Source organism: Rattus norvegicus, chromosome 3 (genome assembly GCF_036323735.1).
Source record: "Rattus norvegicus strain BN/NHsdMcwi chromosome 3, GRCr8, whole genome shotgun sequence".
In the NCBI taxonomy this organism is placed as follows: domain Eukaryota; kingdom Metazoa; phylum Chordata; class Mammalia; order Rodentia; family Muridae; genus Rattus; species Rattus norvegicus.
The window spans coordinates 25,417,088-25,430,987 of record NC_086021.1 but is presented as its reverse complement, the minus strand read 5'-3'; the positions used below and the strand labels follow the sequence as shown (position 1 = coordinate 25,430,987).

Here is a 13,900-nt window from a genome sequence, read left to right as displayed (position 1 = left end):
TGAAAGGTTCTTGTACCAACACCAACAGAATTGTCTTAAGAAAACCATTTCTTCATTCATTCATTCATTCATTCATTCATTCATTCATTCATTCATTTATCATAATGACCTGGGCAAGGAGTTCTCTTTCCCAGTGTTCCTTATATGTGACATAAACCTTGCTAGAAGTCAGTGCTAAGGCCAAGTTTGGTTTGCCTAAGCCTATGTTTCTCACTGGTTGGGTTTGCCTTCATTTTTAGAAAGCTCAAAGCATAATGCTGCTTTGAATCAACTACAATTGCAGTGTTTTCTTGAAGCCATTTTTCCCCTCCTGATGTGGAGACCGGACATAATAAATGAAAGAACACTCTGCTGGTCCATGCTTAAGATTGTATTTATCATAAGAAGACACTACTCAGACTTGAATGTGCCTGCAAATTCCTGGGGATCTGATTACTATGCTAAATAGGTCATTGAATCTGACACAGTAACTCAGGAGCTACTGCATTTCTAACCTTAGACCCCAGGTGATGCCACTTAGGCCTGGTCTATAAATTGAGTTGCACAAGGTGAAAGAAACGTGTTCCCTTGATTCAGCACAATTTCTGTGTCCACCTCCTCCACAAAATATGACCAGAGTCTCTAGAAGTGTAGGGACAGACACCAAAAGCACGTAAGATGCTGTTAAGAAGTACAAGTCACCCCCACCCTAATTTCCCTTTGTTGCTCTACTAACCCTCCGAGTTCCCGATGAAAGTGGCTAGAGAGTCTCCTGGGAAGCTCTCCAGATGCTTTTGCTGCAGGTGGCCTCAAGGCCAATTTTCAAAATGACTGCTTTTTCCAAGGTTTTTCCCAAGGTACACTGCTGGGGACAGCTGTTATCACTAATACTTGGCTAGGATTTTAACATCCTAGTGTTTTCATACCAGCCCTAAGAAGGTCCCATCCCTCATCTTCAATTCAGAGTTGGTTCAGTTCCAGAAAATCTTAGACCCTCACCCCTAGGCCCAGAGCAGCCAGGTCTCCCTATTCCTACCCCGATGCCACACCTCAGGCCAGCCAGGTAGAGACAAAGTCGCTCATGAACAGAGCGACCCCCAGGCACCAGGGCGGGGTCCCCGGGTGCCCCAGCCCTCACTCACCTTACCTGTCTGGACCAGGATGGCCAAGGAGAAAACGAGGTAAAGGAGGAGCGCAGTGAGCCTAGCCACCATGGCTGGGAGCAAGTACAGGGCCCCAGAGGAGGACAGCTATCCCAGGAGGGCCTGAGAGGTGGGTGGGGAGGAGGGGCTGGAGAGGAGGAGCCTATCACATCTGCAGGACCCCACCAACAGCTAGAACCACTTGAGCAGCTTGGCAGCAGTCTGGAGGTGGGACATGGGGGAGGGGCGGAGGCGGGGCTAACAGACACCCTTGGGTCGTCTGATCCGGATTGGGTGGTGTGTCTACTTGCTGCCCACAGAACCCTCCCCTTCCTGCGTCACTATGGGAATGTCAGAAGAGGCCTTCGAGTATCAGAAGCCAGGGGGTTAAGAACAGCAGTGGAGAAGGTGCTCAGAAATGGCCACCTGTGAGACCACCACACCCTGGCCCAGAGCTTTCGACCTGGCCACACCTTCCTCCTCTACTTCAGTTCTCCCAGCTGCGAGGACCCCAGCACCTCAGCAGCGCTTGCTACTCCAGGTTGAAAGCTGCAACAGAATCCCTGCCTCAGACTAAAAGAACTGGTCTGTTTGTGTAGCTGCTGGGAACCAGGTGGAAGCTGAGGATCAGGGCAGGCAACAGGGAGGGTGAGCTCAGTCCAGAGTAAAAGCTGTAGGGAACAGTTCCTGATGCTTGAGTTAGGGATGGCCTTAGTGAAGGGAAAGTTCACAGCTGCTCAGTCTACTGAGACTAACAAATGCGCTGCAGCCTTTCCCCATGAATCTCTCTCTCTCTCTCTCTCTCTCTCTCTCTCTCTCTCTCTGCAAGTGGAGTCCACCTCCCTGGAGGTGAGAATGCAGATACTCTCTGCTGTGACAACCAAAAACCTACTGCAGCCTGGAATTGAAAGCTCCCAATATGAGCAGGGCTGCAGCCAGCTCTCAGGACACAGAAACACTGCTCAGGGTGGCAGCATGGAACCTGTCTATACCATCATGCTGCATAAGCTGCCCTGGGGCCACTTCAGAGCACCTCTCCTATTCCTATGCCTATGGGGCCTATACAACACATATACATATGCACAGGCAGGCAGGCAGGCGTGCACAGACACACACACAAACACAGACACACACACACACACACACACACACACACACACACACACACACACACACACCCTAATGAAAACAATACTAAAAAGAAGAGAAATTTTCTGAGCCTTTAACAAAATCCTAATTCCCTGACTCAGCAAACCAAATCCTATATGCTTAAAGGGGAAGTTAAAATTTATTGAGAAGGGTGCTCTCTGTTCAGAAAATAAGGTTCAAACAGCATCTGTCTTCAAACTACACAACAGAGCTGCAGGGTAACTCAATTCCATCCACTACCAAAAGCCTCAAATTTCCTACCTTGAGCTGGTACTAGAAGGTCTCAGCCCCATGTCAACAGCTGCCCAGAGTAAGCCCACAGCTGCTGGATAAACCTCCGGGAGAACAGTGTTTCCTCTGAACATAAATAATAACAATTACATGTTTCTATGGTTCACACAGCTCACCAAACATTCTTTCTTAAGGGCTAGGCTTTCCCACACATGAACTTGTACACATGAACACACATAAATATTTTTTTAAATAAAATTTAAAAGTATTTTTCTCCTCTAAGACTTAGAAGCTTCCAGTTGGACAATCTCCCCCTGAAAGTCTTTTTCATAACCATTCTAGCATTTAGATGTCAGCATTGACTACATTTGGCAGCTGATTAAATACCACAGATCATGTCCCTCCTGGGTTATGCTGTTACCCTCAGTTCCCAGTGACTGGTTCCATTTCAGGCCTTTCTGAGCTCTTAAACAGCCACGCACAACCTTTGACACTGTGACACATTATCATCTACAAAGTTCACGCTTCAAGAACCATGACCGATTGCAAAAGAAAACTCTCTGAAGGTTTTACATCAGTTTACAGTTTTGTGCTGGGCCATAGCCCGCTCCTCAGGTTTCAGACAACTGTACATACAACCACTTTCCAATAACTGTGTGCTCTTCCTGGGCCAGGAAAATACAACCCCCAACAAAAGGCCACTCAAAAACCCATCTGTAACACAAAATCCCTTTGAGGAAATTTTTGATTCGTGCCTTTAAATCTCTTTAGATAGAAAAAACTCACACTGAATATTTTAGGAGATTGTTAGAAGAATTTGAAAGTTCTAGAACGTTTAAAAGAAATCCATGCCTTTGGCTTTAACAAAAACAAATGCTCATCAAACTTCATCAAGCAGAAAAGGAGCCAGGAGGCATAAGCTTTTTAATGAGACTTTCTGTTTTCAGTTTCTCTGTTTTCCAGCCCAGCTGTTACTCCCCCCCCCATCCTCCAGTTTGCTATGTTTTAAATCCTCTAAAGATTAGTAATGATGGTCTTAATTGTCTTCTGAGGAACAGACTAATGCAGACAATCAAAACATAACATATACTAACAACAAATCCTGGCAATACGTTTATAAATGAAAATCAGAGACCTGAGGGTGAAATAAGTTGCCTTAGCATGGCCAAGATTCAAACTTGACAACAACGGTCCTCCCCTAACTATTACTCTATACTCTGTTAAACACAAAGTGTTTTCTTCCCTCCTGAACTATTTCTCTAAACAACCCCTGAACCTGCAGAAAATGTCCCAGCAGAACCAGAAGGTCCTCTCTGCTAGGTTAATGTTTTTGTCAATACACGGACAGAAAAACTGTGAAGTTGAAATGCTGTGGAGAGAGGTATGACCTCTGACACATCCTCCTGGCAGAGATCATTGAGCAGGGAGAGCGGGAGATAGGTGTGGGGGAGGATGAATCTAGGACCAGTTTCCCACTCCATCAGGGTGGATGAAAAGTTGTTCCCTCTGGGCATTCCCCTGCCTTCTTCCTGCTACCTTTAGTGCTAGTGAGTCACAGAACCAGGTTAAGGTGGTTCAGGGGAGGTGAAGGCCACAGCTATGGGGACAAGAACCAGAACTAATAGCAGACACAGGTGTCTATACCATGTTCTCTCCCTAAGGCTCTTCAGCATGTTTGCCTAAGCCTGCACAGCTAACTACCACAGTCAAAGTTAAATGGCTGTACCCACTATCCTGCAATGCCTATGAAGCCTCGACATGGTTCACCTTCTCTGAACTTGCAAACCGAAAATTTTCATTACACTTGGGAGGAGAGCTGGCTGTATAATCCAGGCTGGCCTAGAATTCTCTATATGGCCCAGGCTACTCTTGAACCTAGAAAATCTTTCTGTCTCAGACTGCCCCAGCCTGTCCCAGCCTGACTGGTACAGGAATGGGCCCAGGTGAATGACCATGTCTAGTTTGTCAACTCTGCTATATTTTCTTTAAACAAAACCTCAAATGCCCAGTTTTTCAATGCACTTGCCTTGAGCTTTAGAACTCACGTGGTCATCCAGTCCTACCACATACCTCCCTCCACTCAGGGGTGGCATGTACCAGACACGGGGTAATTAGGAAGGATTTCTCCTTCCAAAGGAGCGGCGGGAACATCTGGCTGTGAAAGCACTGGCCGTGCCTCTGGATAGGACTGGGGTTTTCTGTTCCCAAGGTCTTTCCTGCCTGGAGTTAGGAAAGCTGCATCTGCCTGTGGAGGAGCTGGGGTTCTGGTGCCCATTGGATCCAAAAGCAATGCTGGGTCCTTGAAATCCAGGACCTCTACCTCTCCCACAGGTGGCCCCTGTTTGATTTGATGGACCAAAGAAGCCGATTCTGTTTCCCGGTAGGATGGCCAGTTACCAGGTGCTGGGTGTGGCAAAGGAGAAGCGTGATCAGACTCTGGAGACGTGGTGCCAACATCCACAAAGCTCGAATTAGCCTTTGATTTGAAAGACACATCAATACATCGATTCTCCTGTGGCCTTCCAGGGCCTGCCCTGGTTCAATTGGTGGGTATTCTACATCCTCTCCATTCTCATTGTGGTAATTGCAACTATCCTTAGTACAGATCTCCAGGGCTGCAGCATGGTGGAAGGAGTGCTCCAGCGCTGAGGAGCAGGCTGTGGAATGGTCACCTCTGACCGTGGCTGGCCAGACATTGTCCAGGGCCAGCCTGCTGCTGAAGTGAAAGGCCCATGCCCCAGGAATCCCCAGGTTGCTTAGTCTAAGAACAGTGGAAAGAGTGGATTGTAACCAGTCCATTCATCCTCCTTCAGAATTCATATTGAAATCAAAAGACTTTAACGATCAAAGCCAAACTTTCCATGCTATGTCAAACAGAAGCAAAGCTTCTAAGTAACTGAGATAAATACCATACAGGAACTTTGTTATAAGCTGCCTTTTGTTTGGCATTGTGTATGGAACACTAAGCCATCAGGTTATATGTCTGCACCAGAAGCCCAAATCAAATATTCTGTCAAAAACCTGGCTGTCTTGAGATCAAACATGGAATGCAAGAATATTTTATGCTTTCTCGATGAGAATGAAAACTTAAATCGGACTCAAGCTTACTTAAGCTTAAAATTCCTAAAACACTTAAATAATACTGATTTCTACAAGCCGTGCCTACACCAGTACTTATCAGTCTTCACTGTGCTCTGCAAGATAGGGGTGGTAGCTGTGCTAGATCTTAGTGAGGAAAAAGTTGGTTTTGAGGGGTTAGCTAATCTTCAGATCATACAGCCCAAAGTTGGCAAAGCCATGGCAAGAATTTCATGCTAACAAGAAACTTTGTCTTACAAACATCTCTGTGTACTCTGATTCACATGGACTAATGTATTCATGACAGAGGATGATAGATCTATCAGGACTTTTTAATGACCAAGTCTAAAACAATTTTTGAGCAAAAGTTCAACATGGGTAAGATACAAATGTATTAATCAAAATGAGGCTCAGTATTTGGGAACAGATCTTCATTTTCTCTGTAGAGTAGACCATGAACCCCTGTTAGTTCCCAAGAATCTCTTTTCTCAGGAGTCTCACCAGATAGTCCCAGCTATCCTGAAACTCTAGATCTTCTGCTGGGATGTGGCACTACTCTTGCCAGCTCAGTCACCTACTATCTCAGTGTCAATGGTACGCTTGCTGTGAAGAGGACAGCCATGTGTAAGATGACTCCTAACCGTAAGAGAAAGCTCGGGCTAGGAAGGCTCTGGAAGGCTGAAGGAATGCCCATTCAGAGCCTGCCCCACATGTGGCCCATATATATACACCCACCGAACTAGATAAGATGGATGAAACAAAGAAGTGCAGGCTGACAGGAACTGGATGTAGATCTCTCCTGAGAGACACAGCCAGAATATGGCAAATGCATAGGTGAATGCCAGCAGCAAACCACTGAACCGAGAATGGGACCACCCCATTGAAGGCATCAGAAAAAGGACTGAAAGAGCTTGAAGGGGCTTGAGACCCCATATGAACAACAATGCCAACCAACCAGAGCTTCAGGTGACTAAGTCACTACCCAAAGACTGACCCTGGGCTCCAACTGCATAGGTAACATTGAATAGCCTAGTAAGGGCACCAGTGGAAGGGGAAGCCTTTCATCCTGCCAAGACTGAACCTCCAGTGAACGTGATTGTTGGGGGCAGGGCAGTAATGGGGGGAGGATGGGGAGGGGAACACCCATATAGAGTGGGAGGGGAAAGGTGTTAGGGGGATGTTGGCCTGAAAACCAGGAAAGGTAATAACAATTGAAATGTAAATAAAAAATACCCAATTTAACAAAGATGGAGAAAAAAAATGACTCTGGAAAATGGGACCTAGCCAATGATATCAATCCTGTGTTTGCACGAAATACCAAACCTCAAATTATCCCAGACTATGTAATTTCCTCAAAAGTCAACAATCAAGAATAAGAGGGAATGGCTAAAAAGAAGTATTAAGATCCAGTGAATCATATAACGAGATCTTTGTTCACTGGGGCAAGTATTCATCATTCTAGTCTCGGTTTCTACTGCAATAATGAAGAGAGTTGAGGTTTTCTTCAGTTCTCTATCTCTCTCTCATTCTGTGCACTGTCCACGAGCCACTACCTGTACCCAAGTGTATTCACGATACTCTGCTGTACTGGCTGGATTTCGTCACCCTGATGCAGACCTGAGAAGAGATTGCCTCAATCACACATGCCTGAAGGCAAGTCTGGGGGAGGGGCGCTTTCTTGGTTAATGATTGGTGGGAGGAAGAGCAGTTCACTATGGGTGATACCACCCTAGGGTACCATCTCTGGTTGTGTGAGAAATCAGGCTGAGTAAGACAGAGGAACCAAGCCAATAATAATGTTCCCCTATGACTTCTGCTCCAGTTCCTACCTCCTCCTAGGTTCCTGTCTTGCTTTAGTTCCTGCCTTGGCTCCCCTAATGCACTGTGTGACCCAGGACAGTAAACCAAATAAACTCTCTCCTCCCCAATCAGGTCAGTGTTCGTCCCTTCTGTGATTTGTCATATTCAATTGCTAAGGTTTCTTTTCATTTTTTGAGACACAGTCTCATGTAGCTGATGATAACCTTGAGCTTCTATTCCTCCTGCCTGCACCTCCCAAACACTGGGATACCAGGTGTGATACTAAACCCTGTTTGTGTGGCACCAAGGTCAAAACTCTGGGCTTTGTGTCCCCTAGGCAATGTTCTACCAGCAGAGCTTCAACTCTTTCCCTCAGTTGGTGCTCGTAGAAATTAGGGTTGCAAATAAAACACACCACAGAAGACAAAACTCCAGGCTGAAAAAATGACTTAGCAGGGAAAGCCACTTACCTACAAGAGCTTAGAGCTATACCCAGAATCCACGTGGTAGGGGGAGAGCACAAACTGTGACAATCTGGATTCCGACCCAGACATCTCCCCAACAGCTGCGTCCAACCCCAACTCCCACACAGTAATGTAATTTTAAAAACTGAAACCAATCAGTAAGAAGAGACCCTGGAGCCCCAGCCCATCCCACAGCAGGGTATTGCAGCTGGGAAACCTCTTGAGTTTGGAAGTGGACAGCTTCAAAGCTTCAAAGAGAAGGAAAATACAAATCATGCAAGAGTGGAGCTAAATAAATGCCTTCTAATGAGACATAAATCAATATCCTGGCATTTGCCACAGTGCCTGGTGGGAATCTAAACAGTTAATTTACCCTCCACACTGAGGTTGTTTATGAATGCTCACAGATAGAATTTGTCTCCTAGAAAGAAAAACTGTATCACAAAACAGAACAGCCATGCTGGCCTGCCTGGGACTAATCCCTTCCCAGGAACTACTCTCTTCCCTACCTGAATATGCATGTTTCATAAGAGGCCTGCAAACATGAATAATGTATGACCTCTGTTGGAGGAAGAGATTCCAGGACTAGGAAAATGTTCTTCTCCTTGGAGGAGTACAGCAAAGCATCCAGAGGGAGCTAGGACCATGATCCTTAGCTACTTTAGTTTACAAATGTTGTCCTCAATGCTGGGCATGTGTGATGCAATGTTTCAACCCTTAAGACAACGATACTGACAGAATCTGGAGGAAAGAAGCCTAGGAGACAGTGTTAAGTATGCAAACACTGAATGGGAGGCAAAGCCCACGCTGAAAGGGGAGGTAGCAGAGTTGTCACTCCGAGTAGTGGTAGGATAATTCTGCCTTGCGTTTTATGTTATTCCATTGTCTGTAGTTTGTCTCATTTTATTAAGCGTGAGGCACACCAAATTTGTCAATCACTCTGGTCATGTCTCACGCTGCTCCTTTCTGGCACACGCCTGTGTCTTAAAAATTGTAGTATTTCAAGCACTCAGCCCTCCTTCCAAGGAGCTCTAGGTACAACCTGGGGAGACAGAGTCTTTAAGCTAGAGGGTAAGAAGTTAGAGGAGAAAGGATAGAGGCCAACTGCTAAGTCTGTTCTAGAGTCTAGACTACACAGACTAGGGTGAGATGGAGACCTACACCCGGTACGGATCACAGAACAGGAGGGGACACTTGTATGTAGAACCTTGGAAATAAGGCTGAGTGCTTGAAATACTATGATTTTTAAAGGCAGAGCCCCTGGACACCAACAGAATCTGGGAAGGACCAAGAATCACAGAGTATTAGATTGAGAATTGGTACCTGCATAGCCATAAGAAGCTGCTGTGCGTGTGCGTGTGCATGTGTCTGTGCCTGTGTGTGTGTGCAAAAGCATGTGAGGAGACAGTTGTCTAGAGCCATAAAGGCCTTCATACACGTGCTCACACACACACACGCAGACGCACACGCAGACGCACACGCACACGCACACGCACACAAACACTGTCATCCATTCACTCCGGTTCTTCACTATTTCCTTTGATGCTTTCCAGAAATATCAAAATTGCAGGAGAGGGGCAGAGTGAGCTGTAACCGGAGTGACTGATAAAATGAACCAAAATACAAACAACCAGGTAACATGAAATCCAAGTAAGAAACACCCTATCTACTCTGCATAAGAGATCACCCCTGTATCCATACTTCAGAGCTGTATTGACTATGGCTCGGCCATTTAACTCTGACATAAGCACCTTTCGTAATTTCGGTAAGACTATTGGTAAAACTGAGAAGATAGTTATACTTACCGCCTATAAGTTGAGAGAGTTTTAATTAAGATAATATCTGCAAGGGTTTTATCACAATGCTCTGCAGATAAAGTGATCGGCAAATTTTTGCTCTGTCACTCTATCTGCCCACGATCTAGTTTGAATGAGAAGCAACTATGGGAAGCCACAAAGTAACTACTGTGGGCTAAGCTAGTATTGCAAAATACAAAGACAAAAGAGCCCACCTGAAGTCAATAGTCTCTTAGGAGCACCAACTGGACAGACACCTGCAGAATAGCCTATTGCAGCACTAGCAGAATAACCCACTGGGGAGACTAAGAAATGGATTTGTCTCTGGCAACGCTGTGGGTAAACCAGTCAGCATGATTTCTGGTGATGGTGCCAGGAGAAACCTGAGACGACTAAAAGCCTCATCTACCTCCCCCCCATTATAGTACTCATAATTTAATCCTTAACAATACCTGTTTGAAAGACTGAACTATGATGCCTCCTCTCCAGAAATCATTAACCTGAAAAGCGTCCACTGAGGCAGTTAGTTATGACTGGATATTTTTATGTAGCCCCAAGAACAATGTTTTTCACAGCAAATCCCAGTAGTTATGCAAAAACATATAATCACTGCTGGTTCTGGTTTCTATGCCTGACAGATAGTGCAGGAAAAAGAAAGTATCTTTTAAATCTTGGACAGCCTGAAGCTCCAGAGGTCCAGCTTAGCTCTTGGTTTTCAACCAGCGCCTTTCTTAGAAGCCACCAAAGGTTATTATCAAATAGTTTCTGGCCACTAGAGATAGTGTCCCTCCTAAATGTCCTTCCAGTGCATAGCACAGTCACACACTCCACATTACTCCCTGGTAGAGATTCTTCACCGACTTCTCACTGTTAGTCAGGCTGAAATACAAGGCTTTTCTCTTCACGTCATCTGCTTCCCCTTGGCAGAATCCCACCTTAGCAGGAACCTGCAGATGGACACTGTATGATTCTTTGGGGTGAGTTCCAAAAACTGAAGACCATTGGCAGGATAGAGAAAGAGGGCATAGGAATCACATTCATAGGATGCCAGAACGGCCTGGAAAGTGTTCAGCTGTGGACAAAAAGGAATTGCAGACACCCTTAAATAAAGAAATAAACAAAAGAAGAAAATCAGAACACAGGTAAGGTGTTCCAACAAGGGGGCAGAGGCCAGATCCTTTTTTGGATTTCCCCATGTTGTTTTTGAACATAATCTCCTTTAGAATCCCCTCTTCAAATTACAAATATAATTTTGTAAGCCATGTGTTATTTTTTAATCTTTTCTACCAATTTAGATCAAGAGCTAAATTATGCACAAATGAAAAACTGGTTTAAAATCTTTAGGATTGCAGGGAAGAGGATGAAGAAGAACTAACTAAGACTAAGGATATTTGAAAAAACCATATGAAGGGCCAGAGAGACGGACAGTTAAGGGCACAGGCTCCTCTTCCAGAGGTCCTGGGTTCAATTCCCAGCACCTACTCACCCATGGTAACTCACCCCTGCTTGTAACTTCAGTTCCAGGACTTCTGACAGCCTCACACAGACATACAAGTAGGTAAAACGTCCAGAACATTAAAATACAAAAGCCATATGAAAAGCTACTTACCAACTTACAACGAACGTTACAAGGTGGGTAATTCTCCTTCCATTGGCTACAAGTTCTCAAAAAGTCCAGAGCTAGATGTAGGACACCTTGCTCTCAAGTTGTTGGTCGAGGATGTCACAGAGATGATACCAGAGTTGTCAATTCTCATTGCTCAGGGCTACCCATCAGAATGTGATGGTAAGATCCTATAGCTGATGACACCACACAAGTAGGTCAAAGAACTTGAAGAAATCACACAGACCTGCCTGCACAGTACTTAGCAGGAAGCTTCCACCCCTGCTAGCTACCCTTTATGATGCTAGAAGATGCTATGCAGACTATTCTCACTCCACTGTGACTACTCAGGGCTACATAACAAAAGCCCTGGCAAGATGTACTCCTGGGTGCACCATAAATGGCAGGAATGTAATGAGGATCACCAATCATTTTCTGGGTGGATTTAAGGTCTGCACTACAAGAGGAAACTTTTGCCTGGCATTCTAAATCTGGTCAGGAAAACCATGGCAGACAGGCTCATAAGCCCTGGGAGTGAACCATAACTACTATTTTCTTAAATGGATGTATAGTATCAAACTATACCAGTTACAAACTCATAGATTAACACAGCTCTCGCTGGTCATTGGGGGAGCATCTTCATACAGTGGATGGTAGTTAATACACATTCATAACTAGTCCGAATATTGAGAATGAACTCTCTGTGGAGAGCTCAGCCACAGAAGCTCCCACTGTATCAAGTTCCCTCAAGGCTCAGGGAATATTGGAAAGAAAAGAGGTGGAAAGAGTTTAAGAGCCAAAGGTCGGAAGGAGTTGGATCAAAACAATGACATGTTCTCATGATATGGTCGTTGAACTCACAAACTCAGTGCAGTTGGTGTCCAGCAGAAGAGCAAACCACTCAACATTCCAGCACAGATGTGGTAGGGCACTGAAGCCCCTGCCTGCAGTTGAGAAGATTCTGTCACTTGAGAAGTGCTAGGGGAGGGTTTTCTTTAGGGGTATGGTCCCTAGTGAGTGGACCATGCTGCAGTGGTGGCCCCTCACTCATGAGTAGGCTTCGCTATATTCAAGGGATTATTAGAACAAATACAGGGGGTGAAGTGGATATACTGAAATATACTGTATCAATGTATGAAATTCTCAACAAATATCATTAAAACAGTGTATTTAAAAGTGTTAAGGTTGTAAGCTTTCCAGTCCAAACTCTTTTGAGAATTCTGGACAAGGAACAAAATTGACTTGCTCATTCCTATACCCTCAGTTCTTATTTTGTGTCTGAATGGCTTTCACATCCATATATCATATTAGCATCCATGCATGCACCCACCCATGCATCCATCCATCCATGCATCCAACCATCCATGCGTCCAGCAAGCCATGCATCCATCCATCTAGGCATCCATCTATCCATCCATGAATCCAACATCCATGCATCCATCCCCATCTATGCATCCATCTATCCATCCATCCATCAATGCATCCATCCAGCATGCATCCAGGAAACCATGCACTCATCCATCTATGCATGCATGCATCCATCCATCTATGCATCCATCCAGCATGCATCCAGCCAGCCAGCCATGCATCCATCCATCCATGAATGAATCCAACATCTGTGCATCCAGCAAGACATGCATCCATCCATCTATGCATCCACCCATTGCCTACTGCAGGCCACACTCAGTCAGGAAGCAGCTGATCAAAAGGCATCCTTATTGATTTCACAGCCAAACTCCCTTTCCTTTTCAATCTCTTTACAACACGAGTTATCTTGTCACATTGCAGATGAAGAAAGAGACCCAGGGGCTTGCTTAAGGTCGGACAATGATTAATGGTGGAAGCCAGCCAGACCCAACAGCTCATCCCCTGCAATAGACAGTCATCTGAACTCTACCAAACAAGCCATTCCAGGACACCTGCTCTGACCCAATCTCCCTTCCCAGGCTCAGCTCCACTAAGCCCTCTACACAGTGTTTAAGGGTCCCCACTCCTACTAAGTGCTTTGATGCTGTGTCCATATTTCCCTGCACCAAGAAAATCCTAACCAGCAAGCACTGCCTCCTGGGGGTCGAGGACTGTGATTCCCTGCGGAACCCCTTCCATCCTTCGGCACCCACTATATTGGTTTTCCAGTATGTATTTGGCTCCTGTTGGTTGTCTGGTTTGGCTTTGACCTCCACTCACTAACCCATCTGAATATTAATTCATCGGGGTTGGGTACCTGCTAAACCACATTATGTTTGATGCTGCAGTCAGGAAAGAGCCAAAAAACTATGCCCCAAGAGCCTGAATTATAGGAGAGAGAAACAGCCAGGACTGGAATTTTAGGAGAGTGACTGAGGACAGGCATGGTGGCAGAGGCCACAGAAAAAGGAGAGTGTCCAGGACATCAGAGTGGGGTTGGGTAGCATCACAGTGGCAGCCAATGGATGAAGATAAACACTGTGGGAGGCAAAGCAGACCTAGATGAGAGTTGGAGTCTGAATTAACACCAGGGTGACTGTGGAATTACTCCCTGATATTTCATTTACTGAGTTTCAAAGGGACCTTTTGTGCCATTACCACCTTCTTCCACCAAAGGATTAGTTAAGGGATGCTCCACTGTCTTAGACTCTGTAGTTGGCTTCTCTCACTAGATCATATATGCTTTACAAT

At 45.4% G+C, this 13,900-nt stretch overlaps 1 pseudogene across 1 annotated transcript in view; it reads right to left on the bottom strand.

Annotated features, from left to right (window-relative positions):
* Positions 1–13,900, bottom strand: part of LOC120101860 (nidogen-2-like) — a 43,574-nt pseudogene that overhangs the window by 22,541 nt on the left and 7,133 nt on the right. Inside the window, exons 3-4 of the transcript XR_010064721.1 lie at positions 11,249–11,439; positions 1,127–10,711 (exon numbers count right to left, since the gene is read on the bottom strand). The product of XR_010064721.1 is annotated as a nidogen-2-like (transcript). The remainder of the gene's footprint in view (positions 1–1,126; positions 10,712–11,248; positions 11,440–13,900) is intronic.